Here is a 21868-nt window from a genome sequence, read left to right as displayed (position 1 = left end):
GCAAAAAAAAGTGATTTAGCAACAATTTTCATTTGTGTAACAACTTAAAGAGAAGTCCATTAAGAGGTTGGGAAAGGCTCAACTTTAACAATATGTTTCGGAAGGGTCATTGAAAGAGGATAGGATTGAACAACCCCTCCACAGTCCAGCCCTCTTCCTCTCAGTTTAATTGGCAAATCAACTCCTCAGTTAAATGTCCATGAAATATAGGCAAGACTTAAATAACATTCAGCAGTTATTGTGACTTAAGTTCAGTGGGAAGTGAGGGGACACCCAAGCAGTGGCAGCAGAGAGATAGAAGGTGCCAAAGATTCAAAATATCTGCTCAGAACTTAAGGGTCAAGAGGAGCAGAGATGCTCCTCCTGGGTTTACCAAGGGAATCTTCAGCTTCCACCAATCTCAGTTTCTTTCCCCTTTTCCAGTCTCAGTGGACTATTTAAATGAAGTGTTTCATTAAATTTGGCAGGTTGTCCATTTGCATGGTGTTCTTCAGGATTTTAGAATAAAAACACAACAAGGAACAAACCCATTCTTAAAGCTTTGGCAGTGATAAATGCAGTGTCATCTGTAGTGAGGACAGAATTCCTGAGGGAAATTTGAAAAGTGTTACAGCTAAACTCATGGAAAGGTTCACTTCTGGTATTCCCAGCTAACAATGTGATTAAATTAATTCCCAGCATGATGTGATACTCCTTGACATTAACAACCATTCCATTAGAACCCACATTTGCAAAATGAATGTAACCTTTAGTGGATTCATAATTTATCCAGTTAAATAAAATAAAACATTTTTACTTAATTTAATGATCAAGTAGAATCAATACAAGATGTTCTTGTATTGTTGTGTTACTGAAGAATCCGGGACATCATTCCTGCCTCTGCTGGATTCACATTAATGTAACATTGAAGGCTAGGCTGCTGAGAGGGAGTTGAGCTGAATGGAAATTGTTTTCTGTCTACTTTACCTACTTTAATTTTTTTGCCTGAATGGCTAGATCCCCCAGTGCTGACTCTGGAGCATCTGTCCCCGGGCAAATGATGGACAAACTGGAGTTTGCAGGCTCTAAAGATAATCATAACTTCTGGAGCTAGACACAGGATGTGTGGATGTGTTTCTAGGCAGGTCTCTCTCATAAGGACAACTCATAAGAAACAAGGAACTTCAATTTTTGGGCTAACAACAGGAAGTTAATATACTGCTCACACAACTCTAAGTATCATGTAAGTGCACCTCTCTCAGTGGATGCAGTCCCTTTTGGATCCACAGTATGCTGATATGACTTCATTTAACATTGTGAGAGGGGAGTGTCCTGAGCATGTCACTCTTTTTCAGTGAAGTTGAGTGTTTCCTGGCTTGTTGGCATTGCAGCCTATTAAGCACTGTTCATTACCTTACTTTGTGTTTCTTTGGGCTGCTGAATCATATAAATCAAGTTACCATCAACAATACGAACAAAGACAAATGATGTTGCAGTAGTCCAACATTACACATGCTTTAACCTTGGCAAGCATTTCAAAGGAATGCTCTTATCCAGCACCACTGCCAGATTTCTGTGTGCAACAAAAAATACCCCAAAGTCATTTCGAGTTATAAAACCAGTCAGTAAAATTTGCTCAGTATTATCCTCTATTGATGTCCTAGCCATTTTTTTTATCCATACCATATCTTGGTTTAGTGAGAAGCATATTTTGCCACATACTAGAAACACCAAAAGCTTTTTTATGTAAAGACCGTACTTCACCATCTGTAGCACAGGTTTATCCTTGAGGTAGAAACAGAAGATGTTGAGACACTCAGCAGGTCAGGCAGCATCAGTGGAGAGTGTAAAAGGAGTTAATATTTGAGGTTGAGGGCCCTTTATGAGAAGTGGAAAAGTGAGGAAACAAGTGTGTTATAAATTTTAGAGAACAGAAGGGTGGAGACAACAGAGGGAATGTCTGAGATCAGGTGGAGACCAAGGTTGTACTGATGACACAATTGCTTTCAGTGCCATCTAAGAGAGGGAATTATGCCTGATTTGTCCGCAAGAGTGTAAGTGAAGGGGAGTAGGAGAATGAGGGAAGTAGGAGAAAAAAATAATATGCTGGAACTGTGAGATGAGAACATACCAATTGATAGAACATTCTGACTGGTTGCATCACCACCTGGTATGGAGGCTGCAGAGGGTTGTAGACTCAGCCAGCTCCATCACAGGCACAACTCTCCCCACCATTGAGGACATCTTCAAGAGGCGGTGCCTCAAGAAGGCAGCATCCATCATTAAGGACCTTCACCATCCTGGACATGCCCTCTTCACATTACTACCATCAGGGAGGAGGTACAGGAGTCGGAAGACCCACAGCCAAGTTTTAGGAACAGCTTCTTCCTCTCCTCTGTCAGATTTCTGAACGGTCCATGAACCCATGAACACTACCTCGTTATTCCTCTTTTGCACTATTTATTTATTTTTTAAGTTATAGTAATTTTTATGCCTTGCACTGTACTGCTGCTGCAAAACAACACATTTCACGACTTATGTCAGTGATAATAAACCTGATTCTGATTCTGATTTTGGTTCTGATTGATGAATGTCTGAAATAAAAGAGAATGATGAAAAATTCAGCAGGTCAGATGGCAACTGTGGAAGGAGAAAAACTAAGGTAATGTTATAAGTGGATGAACTGGCCAGTGCTGGCACTAAGAGGAAATGAAAACTACAAAAAACTGTAAATGCTGAAAATCTGAAATAAAAAAGCAGAAAATGCTAGAAACACTCAGCACACCTGGTAGCATCTATGGAGAGAGAAACTGAGCCAATATTTCAGGTTCTGATCCTTCATCATAACTAAAAAGACCAGTTATCTGAACTTGTTGAATTCCATATTTTCAGAAGTCTTTGACATAATCAGTTTATGTTTAAATGACTATTATAATTTTGAAAAATGTGAAATACAGGACTCATGTTATGGTAGCTAATCAATATTAATATTTTGATTGAGTATTAATGGAATTATTGAGCACAGAAGGAGTCTATTTGGTTTATTCTCCCTGTTCTGTCTTCAGGAAAGAGAGAATCAGTAAATCCCACTCTGCCCTTTTCCCATTGTCTTGCAACATAACTGCAGATTCACATCCATTTCCTTTATTAAAGTTACTATTGAATTTGTTCCCACCACTATTATGGGCAGTGCATTCTACATGCAGACCAGATCAATATAACTCATTATGTGAAGTAAATTCTTCTTATGGCCCCCTAGTTCTTTTGCCAATGATCTTAAATCTTTTTTCTGAAACACCGACCAATGGAAATATTTTATCAAAATTTGAATATCTGCTTAATCTTCACTGCACATAACTGACATTTCTCACCTCAATATGTCTCCTCTTCATCCATTGACTCCTGTCCTTGAGCTCCTATGGGTTACTTATCTGTCCACTACCGCCCAGCTTGCTGACTTTCAGGGTAGCATACTACAGGAGTTTAGGAAGATGGCTTCATGTTCTAGGCCTAGAAGGTCCATTTTTGGACTGCACTATATCAGTATGGTCATTAGTATTTTGTATTGGATGGCTGGCAGACAAACAGAACCAGAGCACTGGTCAAGTGGCAGAGGTTCATTGAAGAAAGAATATTATTTCTCTGGGAGGGCAGCTGATTTATTCTTCATAGGGCACTGCCGTCCTCCTAGAGCAGTGCTACATTTATCCTAGCAATCTGGTCAAGGGTTGATTGTTGTACTGTGGTAACATTCTCTAAGTCCCTTTGTCCATAGTGACTCAAGAGCTTGGTGGTAGCTTTCTGAGATTGCATGGCAACAAATATACATTGCAGGAGAGCAGTCTAAGCTTCGTCTATTGCAATCTGAATTTATGTGGCTGCTGATTATGTTGAAGGAAGCTGCATTAGGTATTAGTTTATTATTGATATTGGTTTATTATTGTCACATGTACCAAGATACAGTGAAAAACTTTTGTCTTGCATGACATCCAGACAGATCATATCATATGTTATTACATCGAGGTAATAAAAAGAAAACAGAATGCAGAATAGATTTAAAAGAGCAGAACGATTCTAATAAGTATAATGAACGAATCTGCTGAAGCAATCCCGCAAAGAGTCACAATGCTCATTGGTGCCATCATGTTGATTGAGGAATTATTAGAATACATACTGATTGGGTACATAGTGTTGGAATGGGGTTGGCCACCATTTCTTTGATGTGTAAAACGGGTCCAATCTCTTCAAAAACTGTGTGTCAGGTTTGTGCCAAACTTCTGCATTCTTCCTGGCACTGAATTCAAGGCTTCTCCCACACTTCCTATCAAGCATCTCATTGCACGCTCCCACAGAAGCAGAAGCATGAGGTGCAGGAGAGAAATGATGAGAGAGCAGGCATGATAGATAGCTCTGCTTTTCCCCAGCTAACTTTGAACAACTCATTTGACTTTGAAACCAAAATCCCAACCAAAATCCTCATTCATCAATAATTCCACACGTTATCCCTCCTATTACTGATCATCATAGTGTCACAAGGCCACAATGAAAAAATAAGTCACCATGAAATAAATATTTCAAAAAAACATTAATAAGATAAATTATAAAAGTGGGTTAATTGCACGTCATGATACCTGGGCAATTACCTGCCCAAGAACTTCTTCCACAAGTTTCCCTCCACCATTTGATAACTTTCAATTCCTTGGTCCCAGCTGGCTCCTCTTCACCACGGATGTTCAGTCTCTATACACCTCCATTAGGAAGGTGCTAGGGCCTTTTGTCTCTTTCTTGAACAAAGACATAGCTATTTCCCACCACTAAAACTCTCATCTATGTGGCAGAACTTCTCTTTCAATGCCTCCCACTTTCTGCAAATCAAAGGTGTAGCCATGGGCACTTGCATGTGTCCTAGCTATGCATGTCTTTTTGTTGGTGATGTCCTTATTGGAACAGTACTTGCTCCAAACTATTCCAACACATCCTGCCACCACCCATCCCCAACCAACTCTTTCTCTGTTACATTGATGATTTCATCAAAGCTGCCTCTGGCACTCGTATAAAATTCATCAAATTTATCATCTCCATCATCAACTTCCATCCTGTCCTCAAATTCACCTGGATCATCTCTGATGCTTCTCCTCCTTTTTCTGGATCTCTCAGTCTTGATCTCTTGCCACTGACATCTTCTATAAACACATCAACTCTACCCCACCCACTCATCTCCTGTAAGGATGCTATCCCCTTTCCTCAATTTCTCTGTCTCCGCTGCATCTGTTCTCAAGATGAGGACTTCTAAAATGTCCTCCATCTTCCAGAAGTGTGGCTTCCCCTCTGCCATAGTTGATGAAGCCCTCGCACGCATTTCCCCCATTGCCCACACTTCTGTTCTGAACCCTCTTCCCAGGCAGAACAGTAACAGACCTCCCTTTGTCCTCACCTTTCACTCCACCAGCCTCCTCATCGAACACATCATTCTCTACCATTTCCGCCAACTCCAATGAGTTCTATCACCAGTCACATCTTCCCCTCTCCTCCACTTTCTGCTTTTGACAGGGACCACTGTGACTTCCTTGTCCTTTCATTCCACCCCCCCAACCCCCCTATTCCCTAGCACTTCCCTCTGCAACTGAATATTGAACACCTGTCCCCCCTCACCGCCATCAAGGGACTGAAACAGCTCTTCCAGGTAAGGCAGTAGTTCACCTGCACTCTTTTGTGCAGCACCTGTACTCTTCCTGCAATGGCCATCTCGAGCTTCCTGTTGCATGTCATTTTAACTCTCCTTCCCACTCCCACAGTGACCTGTATATCCTTGGCCTTCTCCATTGCTACCTAGAGGCCAAGCACAACTTGGAAGAACAACATCTCATATTCTGCTTGGGTTGCTTACAACTCAATAACAATACAAGTTGCTTTTGTTTCTGATATTTGTGTTAATTGAAAATCCATCTACATTATTCATTTATTCAACGATTTAAAAAGGTGTAATTTCTTCTGTCAATGCATACATTTGTTTCCGTGAATCTCTTTTCAGTACTTAAAGTCTCAAGTCCTAGAATCAGCCTCACAGCTCTTCTTTGAACCTCCTCCAATTTATCCATTTCCTTTTAAGGGCTGAGTGCTTAAATCTCAAATAACATCACAAATGTAGTCTCAGCAATGATCTGTTCAAGGCTGGAATAATTTGTTTCACCTTATAATCAAGTATCCTTGAGATCTATTCCATTATAGGATTAACCTTGCTGATAACAGCCTTACATGAAACCATTGACAATAGATTACATATAAAATTTATAATCAAATGCCCTTGGCATACTTCCTCTCGCATGATTTATCTAATCAATAATGACATTATGTTCACTAGTTACTTTTGGTGAAGGTTGCATAATTATACAAATTTTAATTTTCTACCTTTTCTGATGGTTACCTCTTCATTCTGAACATATATTTCATTGCTCTTGTTTCAACTTTTATTGTCTCCCACTTACTTGCCAGAACCATTTACTGTATATTTAGTGGTTTTTCTTCAGCTTATTCACTTAATTGGTTAAAGTCAATCTGGATGCAATCAAACCTTCCAATACTAATTAGATCGACTTATAACTTAAAGTTATTAACAAAGCTTATTTTCACAAAGGACTCTCTACACATCATTGAAGAATATTGCAAATATCAGGAAGCTCAAACAAATTCCTACATTAATCCCCAGCCAGAGTATTCATCTCCATATATTATCATCCTTAACTGATAAGCCAGTGTAAATCCAGTTAATTACTTGTCATTATACCTATGGATTTTTGCCTTTTGAATAAAACATACTTCAGAAACTTCATGAAATGTTCCATGAAAATCTGAAATGATATCACTATATTGTTCTTAGCAAACAATTGAATTACTTTCTTTGGAGTGCACGCTGGTGCTTATAAAAGCCTCACAAGTTCAGAAACAAAAACAATTATTAAGTGCCTTTCACAATCTCATCATGTCCACAAGTGCTTTATGGCTAATAAGTTATTCACTCTTGAGTTATAAGAAACACAGTAGCCGGTGTGTACACAAGTGCCAAGGAATCTTTTATACTCATCTAACAGAGCAGGCAACCTCAGTGTAAGATCATATCTGAAAGAGTGTACTTCTTGCAATACAGCACTCTCTCAATAGTGCACTGAAACAGCAGTCTCATAATTTTCTGTTCTAGATTGGAACTTGAACTCACAACCTTCTAATATGGAAGCAACCATGCTCCCCAGTAAGCCACAGTCAACACCGGCAGCAGTGTAGCACTTACAGTGGAACAAAGAAGATTGGGCTCAGGCCATCCCGCTGTTGAGGTAGTCTGCTTAAGAGCCCAAGGTATGTCCAAAAAAAGCAGATGGAATAAACACCATTTACGAACCCATCCTGGGATTTTTAAAATCAATTTTTTGTTTTGACATAAAGTCAATAATAATGCAGATTTCCCCAATCATACTTGTACACCTCGAGTACACACAATCTTCTTCATCCCATACTATTCCCATAGTCTTTCTTATCTTTCATGGCCACACGTCTTTCAGCAATGCCATAGTTATCCCACAAAGTGGGACTGTTCCATATATGGCATGTAGATTTCAGGTAGTCCATCTGAGTCTCTGATAATCAGAGGCATTTAAAACATTTGAACTATATTTAAATAATTTTAAAAATTAAAACTATGTACAAAAATAATTTAAGATAAAATATAAATTCAATCATTGTACATTATTTAAAACTATAATATCAAATGAAACAAAGAAAACTAAAATAAAAACCTAATGTTTGTTTCCCATTTTAATGAAAGTTGAGAATCCCATTCAAATGAACAGGGCTGCATTAGGTAAAGCTGAAGATCCAGATATAAAGCCTAGTCTTCCTCTCAGGTCAGGACAGTCTGGAACTGCTCAGAGTTTTGGACTGACATCTGATTCTAACATGTTCAGTACCTCTGTGCTAAGGTGTGCAGGCACAGAAGTTGTGAACACACTGACTCATGGGGACATAGCCAGCAGTTCATGTTTCTTTTCATGTTTTTGAGAGTTATTTTAAAATATTAATTGTTTTGACTAACTATGGGAAAAAATGTTATCACAGTTAAAATAATTTTGGGTGATAGAAAAGATCTCAAAGGATCAACTATTTATTTAAATGATTATGAATTTTCATATAGCAATTCTTCTTGGGGTTAACTAGTCTATTTTATGCTAGTTTAACTGAGAATAAATGTAACATTCAGATTCTCCCTGGCTCATGGCAACCTTTTTAAGCTACATAAATATGTGCTATTTTTCAGGAAATTCTGTTGTAATTTTAAGTGACAAAAACTAATTAAGCTACTAAAGAATGGTGTAAATTCTAGGATTTTATCATATTGAATAAATTATGGCATAAAGCAAACATTTCATCTGAGTATTTATTATTTTCATTACCAGTATAATTCCTGCAGAACTTAAGCAATGGAAAATATGATGTGCTACAAATTGGAAACAAATCTTAGTGGTGAAGGAATTGATAAACAATACACAACTGGTAATCTGCTGTCAGGTCTTTTGCAATAAGCAGAATTGGCCAAAAATTAAGCGACATTATTCTCAAGATAATTCAATTATTAAGTATCATTTATTTTGTCTGCAAAGATGTTAAAGCAAATTGTTCTTCAGCACTCTGGTCTTAACTCGAATATTAGATACTAAACCATTCAACAGCAGTAAATAAAGCAAAGCAACATATAAAGTATAAAACATTTCTTAAGTTGAGACTGCTTTCTTTTAATACTAAAATTCTGTAGTTGTAAAACTAATCCTCTTGAAGGTTTTACTGTTGTGTTTTATATTTTAATCCCAATATATTTGTAATGACTAAGAGGTGTTCTATATTAAAATGCTCTCAGTTATGCCTTCATTAAAGTTTTTACATTGATCTATATGGACTATTAGCCGAATTAATTGGTTAGCCAAAAGCCCTATTTATTGGAGACAGCTTTATTATACTAAATTTCCTTGAACATCAAAGGACTTCAACGGTAACTCAGGATTCAAATAACTAACAAAGTACTTCAAGAAATGAGTGACAGTAAAGGCCAATTCAGGGTCAAAATATTGTTTAAAAAACCATCTAAAACTAATCTGCAGTTTGCATAAAAGAAGGCCCAACCATAAATATTTGATCTTTTCTGTCACTGAGAAATTTTACTGAACTTGTGAGATTACTGGGTTTCAAAGTATAGAAGAACAGCTTCAAACATCACTTTTCTGAACATAATCTAACACCAATTTCAACCCCCACTCTCACCTTCTCATGCCCTCCACCTCTGTGCAGCTCAAATCTCAAGCATTAGAATAAAAAAAACATTTTATACTTTAGAAAAATATTAAGTTGTTTTTGAAGTGATTTTGGAAGCATAATGATTACATTACTAGACTAGTAACCTGCGTTCTGGACCATTAATTCAGAAATATGAGTTTGTATCCTACTAATGCAGACGGTGAATTTAAATGTAAGTAGCTAAATAAATTTGGAATTAAAATTAGTCTCATTAATGGTAACCATGAAATTACCAGATTATCATCAAACCCGTCTGGTTCACTAATGTCCTTCATTGAAGGAAATCTGCCATCCTTACTTAGTCTGGTTTATATGTGACTCCAGACCAACCAATGTGTTTGATCCTTAATCACCTCCTCAGTTTATCAACAATTAGGGATGGACGATAACTGCTGGCATTTCCAGTGGTGTCTACTCCTGTGAATGTATAAAAAAAGTCAGCCTTAACTTTAATGATTCTTGTTCTGTGTTGAATTTGTATATGGATATAAATACAAATGTTGGATTAGACACATTCACTCTGTGCTCATAACTCACTTTAGTTCAAGGTCTCTTTTGCTCAGTATAATTATTTATGGCATTTTAGGTTTTGTTGAAATCTTTGCCAACCACGTTAAGATCAGTAGATACTATTTTATATTTACCCTATGTATTACTGTTTCTGTGGATGAAGACAGTAAGATAGCAAAGATATAAAAAAAAGCAAGGCTATGAGGAAATAATCTTGATGAATTGGCTGGTATGAAGCAGTATAATTTTCACATGGATCAGCAGTATTAAAAGCACAAAAGTTATTTTTCTTATTTTGACTGTTGCTATGCAGTATTCCTTCGGTAACTCATTTTCTCCAACATAGATCAGAATGTGAACCCTTCAACACTGCATCATGTAAGTAGTCCAAAGTTCCACACATTTACAAATTAAACCAGTCTTATTTATCAGCGTATAAAGGAACCTGACAATTTTCTTTTGTACGGTTCAGTAACTCAGTTCTCAATTCACTGTGAATTTCATGAATACATAGGTAATTCAGTACCTTCATTATTTTGAGCATGGTATCAAATGCTGTGGGTCACATATGGTTCTGGGCAGTAAACATTTTTACCCTATGTTAAATGTTTCCTTCAAAATGTGAAGTTTCTCTGTCATTGCTTTTGTCCCCATTTGAAACAGTTATAATCTCCTTATTGTTCAATAACTTCATATTGAAATTTGCTTCCAGTGTCCTTCCATTGGCCATGCCTCCCATTCATAGGTAAATGCCTGTACTTTCCATTCAAGGGACTTTAGAGAGCATAGGAAACACGGAATATTCATCCATTTTTGGGAGATAAGTTTCAGCCAACAGTAAACATAATGAACTGAAATGTCATTCCAACTTGCATTGCCAGCACTGTTACGGACGGTGCCCAGCACTGCTTCCTTTAGAATGGCCAGCCGCCAACACTCAGGGTTCCCACAAAGCTTAAGCTTACAAATCATCTTAAAAAAATATTGTGTGGTACTCATTAGAAACTAACATTACATCTTTAAAAATGTGGGGACTAGCAATTGTTCTAAAGTAATTGGGTTTGAATCTAAAAGGAAGTAGATTGTCTCAAATTCATGATAGACCTCAGCCTTGAGATCTATTACAACATCATGGGCACTGACCTTTGATATTTTAAAAAACATTTGCACAGAAATAAGATTGTGTTGGATCATGCAGAACATTTGGTGTACCATGCAATAAAATTTCAATTGAAAAATAAAATAAAACATTCACTGACTTACCACATGGAGCATGAACAAATACAATCCTGATACATGCAGTTATAGCAACAGTGCACAAGGTACTTATGGACACCACTTCCATAACTTTAAAAACTGGCCCATATTGTTTGAGAGCCATTCCTGCAGAGCAGATTGCCAGTGTCTGTGGAGCCTGCTTAAGTGAGACTTAAATGGGATCTGTTTGGGTGGGTCCTTGATCAGTGTAATGAACCTGACTTAGGTAGGTCCCATCAAATCCCAGCAGAAGTGATGCAAGAGAGCATAGGATCTGCGAGGTCTATCAACAAATACACAGCTGCTGCCAGTCTCCATCAATGGCTCACATTCAGTCAGAGTGCAGCCCTGAGCCCCACATGTCAGCAATGAATGGCCAGCCACATGCTCCAGCCCATCCAATACCATCCCTCACAGGTGGCCTCTGCACATTGCTTCAGTGTTTCACCCTACACCAGGCCGTGTGGCAATGACATTACCTGCAAAAGAATGAGCAGAGGGTGGGGGTCCACACCATGTTCCTGGCACAGCAGTGCATAGTACGAGCTGGTAACCTTTCTAAAGTACAAGGGTGTATGTACTTGTTGGTGTTCAGACTCCAGAAGCAAGAGTGCTATAATGATTCAGTGCTCTCCACCAAGTGGGATTCTGGGGTCCAGACTCTTGTTTTCATACGGCCTGTTATCAACATATGGACATGGTCAAGTATTTTTGAAGCTGTAGCTGGTTTTAGCTAACTTTTCAGACTGTCATGTATGTGATGAGAGCAGGAGCCTGACCAATAAATCCTTTTCTAGTTCAGGAATGCTGAGGTCAAACACTGTGACTGCTGAATGGCTGAGACAAGCTAACCCATCAGGAAAATGTGGATTGACAAAAATAACTTCTTATCAACTTCAATATTATTTTTTTACATTTTCAGTCATTTCTCATGTCAAGTTCAGATAAAACCTTCGTAACCTTAGTTCAAACATGGGCTAGTCTGGATGAATGCTTCTCTCAACTGGCTGCAAGGACACTGGAAAATAATTCTTTAAATTTTAAAGAGAGCAATAATTATATTCACTTCTGCTCTTGTCAAAATGATTAATGTTTGGGAAAGGAGCAAGTTTTTATTTTCTTTGGACACCATCAAGCTATTCCAGCTCAAGGACATCACTAGCAAATCAAGAGCATAATGGTTCTGTTCTGTCCCACAATTTTGCCCTATTCTGCACCATCCCAGTTGTGGTTATATCACTTCTTAAGTTTGTTCTGTGGATTTGGGGAAGGTCAACAATGTTGCATTGATTAATATCTGTAGTTGCCCTTGTTTCTCATATATTTTTCATTTTCTTCTTCCTTTTATAGAGACCACTTCCATTCTTCCATTCTCCCAAGAAGTGATGTTCAAGGGTTAGCAGAAGAGAAAAAAATTAGTGTGAACATATACATGCATTCGCCTGCCTGAAATGACATCGAGGAAAAGTGGGGTCCTATGAATATTTTAGGACACCAAGTTGAATATTCATGGAGAAGTCAGCAAGCATGCATGATGTATGCAAGTCCCACATTCCTTAGGCATTGAAAGAGACAACCAAAGGCTACTGCAGTGGCACTGAGGGATTTCCATGGAAACAGGTGGAGCAGCACCACTAGTTTGCATTCCCATAAAAATGAGTTAACATCATGGAATCATACAGCATAGAAAGAGGCCCTTCAGCCTACTGAGTCTATGCCAACCATCAACCACCCATTTACACTAATCCTACATTGATCCCCATTTTATTCTGTCCACATTCCCATTAACTTCCCCCAGATTCTACCACTAACTTACACACTAGGCGTAATTTATAATGGGTGATTAGCCTATCAACTCACTTGTTTTTGCGATGTGGAGGGAAGCCTGAGCAGCCAAAGGAAACCCACTTGGTCACAGGAAGAATGTGTGAACTCCTCACAGAGAAGGTCAGGATTGAACCCGGGTCACTGGAGCTATGGAGCATTTGCTCTACTAGCTAAACCACAGTGCACCCTCTGACACTGTGCTGCCCAATCCTGCATCTCCCGTGTCTGTGCTAATGACCCAAAATCGGCAATATCTGCTAGCTTACTTTGTGCCATGATGTGACAGTTTTCCATTGCCTGAAACTAGCAAATGACAGGGAAACCCCTGTTTAGCAAATTTGTTATTGAAGCTAGGCCTGAATATGGTTTGAGCATCCTGAATACTGGGTTGGGCAGAAAGATCACTGAAGTAGTATCCATTTTACACCCAAGAAGAAAATGTATCCCCTTTGTCCCCATTAAGTATTGGTATTGGTTTATTATTGTCACTTGTACCGAGGTACAGTGAAAAACTTGTCTTGCGTACTAATCGTACTGGTCAATTCATTACACAGTGCAGTTACATTGAGTTAGAACAGAGTGCATTGAGGTAGTACAGGTAAAAACAATAACAGTGCAGAGTAAAGTGTCACAGCTACAGAAAAAGTGCAGTGCAATAAGGTGCAAGGTCACAACAAGGTAGATTGTGAGGTCAGAGTCCACCTCATTGTATAAGGGAACCGTTCAATAGTCTTATCACAGTGGGGTAGAGGCTGTTCTTGAGCCTGGTGGTACGTGCCCTCAGGCTCCTGTATCTTCTACCTGATGGAAGAGGAGAGAAGAGAGAATAACCCAGGTGGGTTAATATTAATTCTGAATTTTGTCTGGAGTATAAGTTATATAATTTCATACTCCTGCTGGGCATAGCTCTATATCGTGAGCACATCTCCATTAAATTTGCCCTTATATTTTTTCTGTCCCTGTAAAGACCTGGGGCTACAGCATGTTAAAACTGGATGAACTGTTGAGGTTGGGGGATGTTGGGTGGATTGGTAGACAGATGACTGAGCCAGTGTTTTTGACATGGGGTAGCGCCAGGCAGTGAAAATGTGGCACTGATCAAACATGCAGTTGGTGTCTCCACCAGCATTAGCAGTTGGAAGTGAGGGTGGATGGAGAGTGGTGTGAAAACTATTAAACCTCTTCCTATCTGGATTCCTCGGCACCAAACCAACTAAAGTCAGTATCTCATTAATGAAAGCCAAAGCAAATTTATACTCTTCAGCTTATTCTAGAGAGGGCACAATCTTAGAATTAGAGGGTACCGGTTTAAAACAGAAATGAGGAGAAATTTCTTTAGCCAGAGGGCAGTGAAATTATGGAATTCTTTGCCACATACAGCTGTGAAGGCCCAGTCATTGGGGATGTTTAAGGAGGAGATTGATAGGTATCTAATTAGTCAAGGTATCAAGGGATATGGAGTTAAGGCCGGAAATTGGGGCTAGATAGGAATAGTATTAGTTTAGCTCATGGAGCAGACTCGATGGGCCGAATGGCCTACTTCTGCTCCTTTGTCTTGTGATCTTGTGATCTATTCGTAGACCTTCTGCATAGAACATAGAACAGTACAGCATAGAACAGGCCCTTCGGCCCACATTGTTGTGCCAACATGGCTATTCCCTCCTGCCTACAGAATGCCTATATCCCTCTATTTTCCTCTCATTCATGTGCCCATCCAAGCCCTTCTTGAAAGCCCCAGATGAGTCTGCCTCCACCACCCTATCAGGCAACACATTCCAGGCATCCACCACTTTCTCAGTAAAAAAACATACCCCTCATGTCGATTCTGAGCCTACCCCCTCTTACCTTAAATGCATGCCCTCTGGTATTGGATCGCTCAATAATGGGAAGAAGATATTGATTGTCTACCCTATCTATGCCCCTCATAATTATATAGTCCTCCAACAGATCATCCCTCAGCCTCCACCGCTCCAAAGAAAAGAACCCAGGTTTGTCCAGCCTCTCCTGATAGCACATGCCCTCTAATCCAGGAAGCATCCTAGTAAACCTCCTCTGCATCCTCTCTAAAGCCTCGACATCCTTCCTATAGTGAGGTGACCAGAATTGCATGCAATACTCTAAATGCGACCTAATCAGAGTTCTAAATAGAGATGCATCATAACTTCTTGACTCCTATACTCAGTACCTCGATTAATAAATGCAAGTTATCCATAAGCCTTCTTAACCACCCTGTCTAGCTGTGTAGCCACTTTCAATGAGTCATGGACTTGTACCCCAAGGTCTCTCTGCTCTTTAACACTGTTAAGGGTCTTGCCCTTAAGAGTGTACTCTCTCTTGACATTAGTCCTACCAAGGTGCAACACCTCACATTTATCCGGGTTAAACTCCATCTGCCATTTCTCTGCCCACATCTGCAGCTGATCGGTATCACGCTGTATCCATCGCCAGTTTTCCACACTATTCACTACTTCGCATGAAACAAATACAGAGCGAATTTTCCAATCGAATTTTCAGATGTAGACTTGTTTCTTCAAGTACCTCCAAATTCTGTTTTAATTTTTAATATGTTTTTCTTTACATTTTCATACAATCTTTCCCATCATCAGATAAAGATTATCTTCCTCAGCTTTTCATTTTGTGTCAGGCCTGGAGTCAAGAAAGATCCTCTACTTTCATACTTATAATATGAATTTTTTGTCCATTTATTTACATATTACCTTTAAGGAGCTTTTAATATAATTTGTCCCTTTCATTTATTGCAGTATGAACTATCACAGGATCTACTTCACAGGCTTCCCAATTCGTTAGACCACTCTCCTTGGCCCCTAGTAAGCACAGATGGGGCAATTGACCTCATTCTCTTTCTATGCCACTCTATCCGAAGATGTATTTATGGTATTTCAATATATGGTCCTGTGATATGTCCTCTCTAAGAACTCTACCTTTTATGCTCGACTAATGATTCTTTTCTTCTTGCTTATAACATGCCATATAATTACATCAGGTTGTTAAAGCTTCTTAATGTATTTATCATTTCTGCTGTTTTAAATAATTCATAATAATTCTGATTTATACTTTATTTCACTCTTACTCACTAGCTCAATAACTTTTAAAAAATGTTCAATTTTTTTTATTATGCTACATGGGATGGTCATTAAATGTTGGTTTTGTCAGCAACAATAAAGTCCTCTGTATGAATACAAGAGATAATTGCTTAATTCAGATCGATTAATCATTGGTAAATAATTACCATGAAATTGTCATAAAGTCACAGAGTCGTGCAGCAAGGAAACAGGCCATTCGTCCCACCTCGAACATAGAGTCATGGCGTCATAGAGCAATACACCATGGATACAGGCCCTTCGGTCCAACGAGTTCATGCCAACCATGGTGCCCACCCAGCTAGTCCCAATTTCCTGCGTTTGGCCTATATCCCTCAAAGTCCCACCCCCCCATGTACCTATCCAAGTGCTTCTTAAATGATATTATACCTGCCTCAACCACTTCCTCTGGCAGTTCATTCCATATACTCACCACCCTCTGCGTGAAAGAGTTGCCCCTCAGGTCCCTTTTAAATCTTTCCCCTCTCACCCTAAACCTATGCCCCCTAGTTTTGGACTCCCCTACCCTGGAGAAAAGATTGTTACCATCCACCTAATCTATGCCTCTCATAATTTTAAACATTTCTTTAAGGTCGCCCCACATTCTCCTACGTTCCAAGGAATAAAGACCTAGCCTGGCCGACCTCTCCCTATAAGTGAGGCCTTCTAGTCCTGGCAACATCTTTGTAAATCTTTTCTGCACTCTTTCCAGTTTAACCACATCTTTCCGATAACAGGGTGACCAAAACTGTATACAGTACTCTAAATGCAGCCTCACTAAAGACTTATACAACTGCAACATAATGTCCCAACTCCTATACTCAATGCCCTGACTGATGAAGATCAGCATGATAATGCCTTTTTCACCACCCCGTCCACTTTCAATGAACTATGCACTTGCAGTAGGCCCCTCTGATCCACTACACTCCTTAGTGCCCTAACATTCATAGTACAAGTCCTACGCTGGTTTGACTTCCCAAAATGCATCATCTCACACTTATCTGTATTGAAATCCATTTGAACATGACAACCAATGGGCACCCATCTGTATTAATCCCATACTCCAGCACTTGCCCCATAGACTTCTATGCCTAGGTGATTCAATTTCTCATCCAGACACATTTTAAACGCTGTCAGTAACTCTGCTTCCACCACATTGTCTTCCAGTTATTTTATTTCCTTTTCAAATGCAGTCTGATAAATATTGCTGTTTTACCGATGAGACGTCTATTTATCCTCATTTTACAGTTTCTCTTCATTGTCGTTTAGTGATTTTGTACCTACTCCCTGCTGAGATGCTTTCAAACTAGCTGTGCTTAGAATGCATAAATGTGAATGAATGCTGTTTTGATTACCTTAAAGTAAAAGGTAATGCCTGGAAATGGGCTTGGAGCATGGACGTGCCACAGCACCAAGAAGCCTACAACAGAGATCCTTGCTGTAAGTCTCAGGTTCTTCTGAATAGTGCTGTAGAACAGGCAGCCAGAGTGCGCCAGAGCACAAAGATAGTTTATTCTAAAAATAAAATCTGAGTTACTTTTCGTGTCTTCCTGGCATTTTCACGTGATTCTTTACATCTTTCTGATCTGACAAGGGTCAGCTGCAAGACAGAGTAACCTAGAAATCTTAGGCGGCACGGTAGCATAGCGGTTAGCGCGATGCTATTACAGCGCCAGCGATCGGGGTTCAATTCCCGTCGCTGTCTGTAAGGAGTTTGTATGTTCTCCCGTGTCTGTGTGGGTTTTCTCCGGGTGCTCCAGTTTCTTCCCACATTGCAAAGACGTACGCGTAGGTTAATTTGGGTTTAAAATGGGCGGCGTGGACTCGTTGGGCCGGAAGGGCCTGTTACCACGCTGTAAGTTAAAAAAAAAGAAATATGTGTTGAAATGCTAAGGCAGAGGAGTGCCAATTTCTTTCAGGGAAACACAGGAGTGATGTCTTTATGCAGGTAACATATAAAACACAGTTCTGTGCAGTAACCATTGTGGTAGAGGCATTTACAGAGATGGTTCTCAACTGGAACAGCTGCTTCAAGTAGCGGAGATTAGGTTTTGCTTTTCCTTTGAACAGTGACTTGAAGATTGAGCACCGTTTGTCTACAATAGGTGATGGGTATGCAAAATTGGAAGTAGGAATCTTCCAATGTCTGGGCACTCCACAGGAGCACCTCAAAGCTGTGTGCTTAGCCCCTGCTCTACTCCCTATACACACATAACTGTGTGGCTAAGCACAGATCCAATGCCATATACAAATTTGCCGATGATACCACTGTTGTTGGACGAATCACAGGTGGTGATAAGTCAGCTTACTGGAGTGAGATAGGACACCTGGTTGAGTGGTGCTGCAGCAATGTCTCACTCAATGTCAGTAAAACTAAAGAGCTGATTGTTGAGTTCAGGAAGGGGAAGGAGGACAAACGTGCGCCGGTCTACATTGGGGAATCGGCGGTGGAGAGAGTCAGCAGCTTTAAATTCCTGGGTATTAACATATTGGATGACCTGTCCTGGGCCCAGCACATAGATGCAATGATAAGGAAAGTGTGCCAGTTTCTTTACTTTCTGAGGAGATTAAGGAGATTTGGTTTGTCACTGAACACTCTAACTAACTTCTACAGATGTACTGTTGAGAGTATCCTGACTGGTTGCATCATGGTCTGATACGGCAATTCAAATGCACAGGAACATATGAAGCTGCAGAGAGTAGTGGACTCTGCCCAATACAGCATGGGCACATCCCTCCCCACAATTAGTAGTATCTACAGGAGGTGCTGCCTCAAGAAGGCAACATCCATTATCAAAGATCCCCACCATCCAGGACATGCCACCTTCTCGCAGCGACCATCGGGCAGGAGGTACAGAAGTCTGAAGTCCCACACCACCAGGTTCAAGAACAGCTACTTCTCTTCAACCATTTGGCTCAAACCAAATGGCCCTAATCACTTGAGTTCAGCAACACTATGACCACTTTGATCACTTTGCACTAAAATGGACTTTGTTTTCTTTTGTTCTAATTGCGTTCTTTCTTGTAAAAAATTGTCTATAATTTACGTTTAATTTATGTTTTTCTTGTGAATTCTGCTTAAGTAATGTCTTGTGCCTGTGATGCTGCCCCAAGTGAGTTTTTCATTGCACCTGCACATACAAGTACTTGTGCATATGACAATAAACTCAACTTTGACTTTAAAATAGGCAGCCTCACCTCAAACATGGGAGACATCTGGTTCATCACAGAAGATCTTCAATGGCAGACTCACAAACAGTAGTGCAAGCAAGGACAAAGCCTATACATTATGCTCATGTTGGCCTTCTTCCTCCATTAAGATTTGACTTTCTACTCAAGACCCACCCATTTTCTGAAGCATGTATGCATGCTTAATTGTCGCAATGATGATGTCACCTGACAATATATGGCAACTGCATACCTGTGGCACCGTGGCCCTACTAGTAGAGCTGCTGCATCACTCGGGTTTTACTCTGACCTCCCGTGCTTCTGAGTGGAATTTGCGTGTTTCCTATGGGTTCTGCCCAGGCCTGCCCCCCTACCAGATCCCAAAGGTGTGCTAGTTGTAGTTTAATTGCCCAAAGTAATTTGCATCTAGTGTGCACAGGCAAGTGATAGAATCTGGGGAGAGTTGATGAGAATGTGGGGAAACTAAAATGGGATTTGTGTAGGATTAGTGCAAATGGGACCTTGATGATTGGATTGGGTTCAGTGGGCCAATGGGCTAACTCATACAGCACAGAAATGTGTCCCCCAGCCCACCATGTCCATGCTGACCATTTTGCCCATCTATATGAAACTCATTTGCCCGCATTAGGACTGTATCTTTCTACACTTTGTCTGTTTAAGTATCTGTCTAAATGCTCCTTAAACATGGTGATTGTATCTGATTCCACTACCTCCTCTGGCAGCGCACTCCAGATAGCAACCACTCCTTGTGTAAAATACTTACCCCTAAGATTCCCTTTAATTTTCCCTTGCATCTTGCCTTTAAAGTATGCCCCATTTTTTTGATACCTCCATCACAGGAAAAAGAATTTGACCATCTATGCCTCTCATAATATATCTATCAATGCTGTTTCCATGCTGTATGGCTCTCTGACTATGCTGTGTACATAGCAAGCTCCATACATGAACTCATCATGTGGACAGATTACAGGGACACGATTTCTTATTGTGCATTATATGCACATGGAGATGTTTATTACATTTAGCAATCAAAAGTCCATTTATAATTTGAAATGATTAAATAGTGATGAAAAACAGTTGCTACACATGATCAAATTTCTAAATCGCTGTCGGTTCCCCGAGGTGTCACTGTACATGTGTTCCTCTTAAATGGAAGAATACAGAAAAGAGTTAGAAGGGCCAGAAACATGCCTTCCACTTCATTGTTATTTTAACAGTGGCCAGCAGTTACTTCAGGCACAGACTCCCCTTCGTCCATTTGTGAAAACCGGAGCTCCCAGGATGAAGAGGCCCCATTCAATAGATTTAGGCTGCTTTTGCCTCTCTGTGTTGCCTGGCAAATGAGCAAGTCGAAGATGATGTGGAGATCAATATCAAGCCAATACTCAAGAGGAAATATTTATAAATTAGATGATCAGAATTTCTAGATGTTATCCTAGACTTTCAGATATTACAACAATGTTGGGTTTGGACAGTGTTTCAATGTTAGTTCAGCTCCATATTTAAATTAAAACATGTTTTGTGTCACACTAAACATGTTATATAAACAGGTTTAATTATTCTTGGAATCATTTCATAGTGGGATATTTTGGACTGAATGTAAGATTTCCATGTAGCACATCTGTAGGGCATTGGGCTTACAGTTTCATATGAAATGTGATACACAGTGAAATTGACACTGTCTGCTATATACCCAGCACTATGCAAGCTTACTTCTTCAAATACTACTCAGGAACAGGTTATCATCTAGGAATCAGACCAAAACATTTTATAGAATAAGTGTAAAAACTGGACAAAAGTTGGAAAGTATGTTTACTACCTGTAAAAATATATGCAGTTTCCCCGAACCAAATTACCTGATTTCACGGGTTACTAAACAAGAATGTCATGATATCTAATATGCTGGTGTTTTCTGAGCACTTCACCCAATGTCCTTTTGAGTGTGTTTTACCCAGGTGCTTCATACTTTTGAGATAAACAAAAGGACACATGTTGGATTTCAGTGCAAATGCAGCTTTAATTACACACACACACACACACACACACACACTCAGTTTATCAAGCAATACTTAACTTAGGCTCTAACTGTTGATCTAAGTCCCAAACATTCTCCATTATGTTTGGAGTTGGTCACAGGTTTCTTCAGTGTGCTCCTGGAGTCCAGAGTTCTCTTCTCTTCACAAAGTTTGGCCCTGCCTTGGATGGAGCTGGTATTATCTTCAGTCCCTTAGTTGGAGCCTTCAGAGCAGGACTCCACTGGCCATGGTCCTCGCTGGTATCACTGGCTGCTGTTGAGGTTCTTCACTGCTGACCACCCGGGCAGAGTTAATGACGCTCTGTCTTGCTGATGGGGGCTAATTATACTCCAGCTCAACCAATTGGATGGCGAGGTGGGAGGGCCACTACTGGTCATTTCAGAGGATAATGAGTTTGGAAGAAGCTTAGAACGCAACCATCCAAATGAGGTATGGGTGGGGAACCTAGGCTCAATTCAGTCTGCCTCTCTATGGTTTCTTTTTCCCTGAACCGATACTTATGTTATATATTCAGGCACTAATTGATGGACCTGCATTGTAGTCATTAACATCTTTTCTTGCTGTAGTATCACTACTTGTGAGATCAAACTGAATGTCTGGCCCAGCTAGTTTTGTAGATTTGGATCTTACACG

This window comes from Pristis pectinata, chromosome 10, assembly GCF_009764475.1.
Source record: "Pristis pectinata isolate sPriPec2 chromosome 10, sPriPec2.1.pri, whole genome shotgun sequence".
In the NCBI taxonomy this organism is placed as follows: Eukaryota; Metazoa; Chordata; class Chondrichthyes; order Rhinopristiformes; family Pristidae; genus Pristis; species Pristis pectinata.
The sequence above is the reverse complement of the archived record's forward strand: the minus strand, read 5'-3'. Positions refer to the sequence as shown.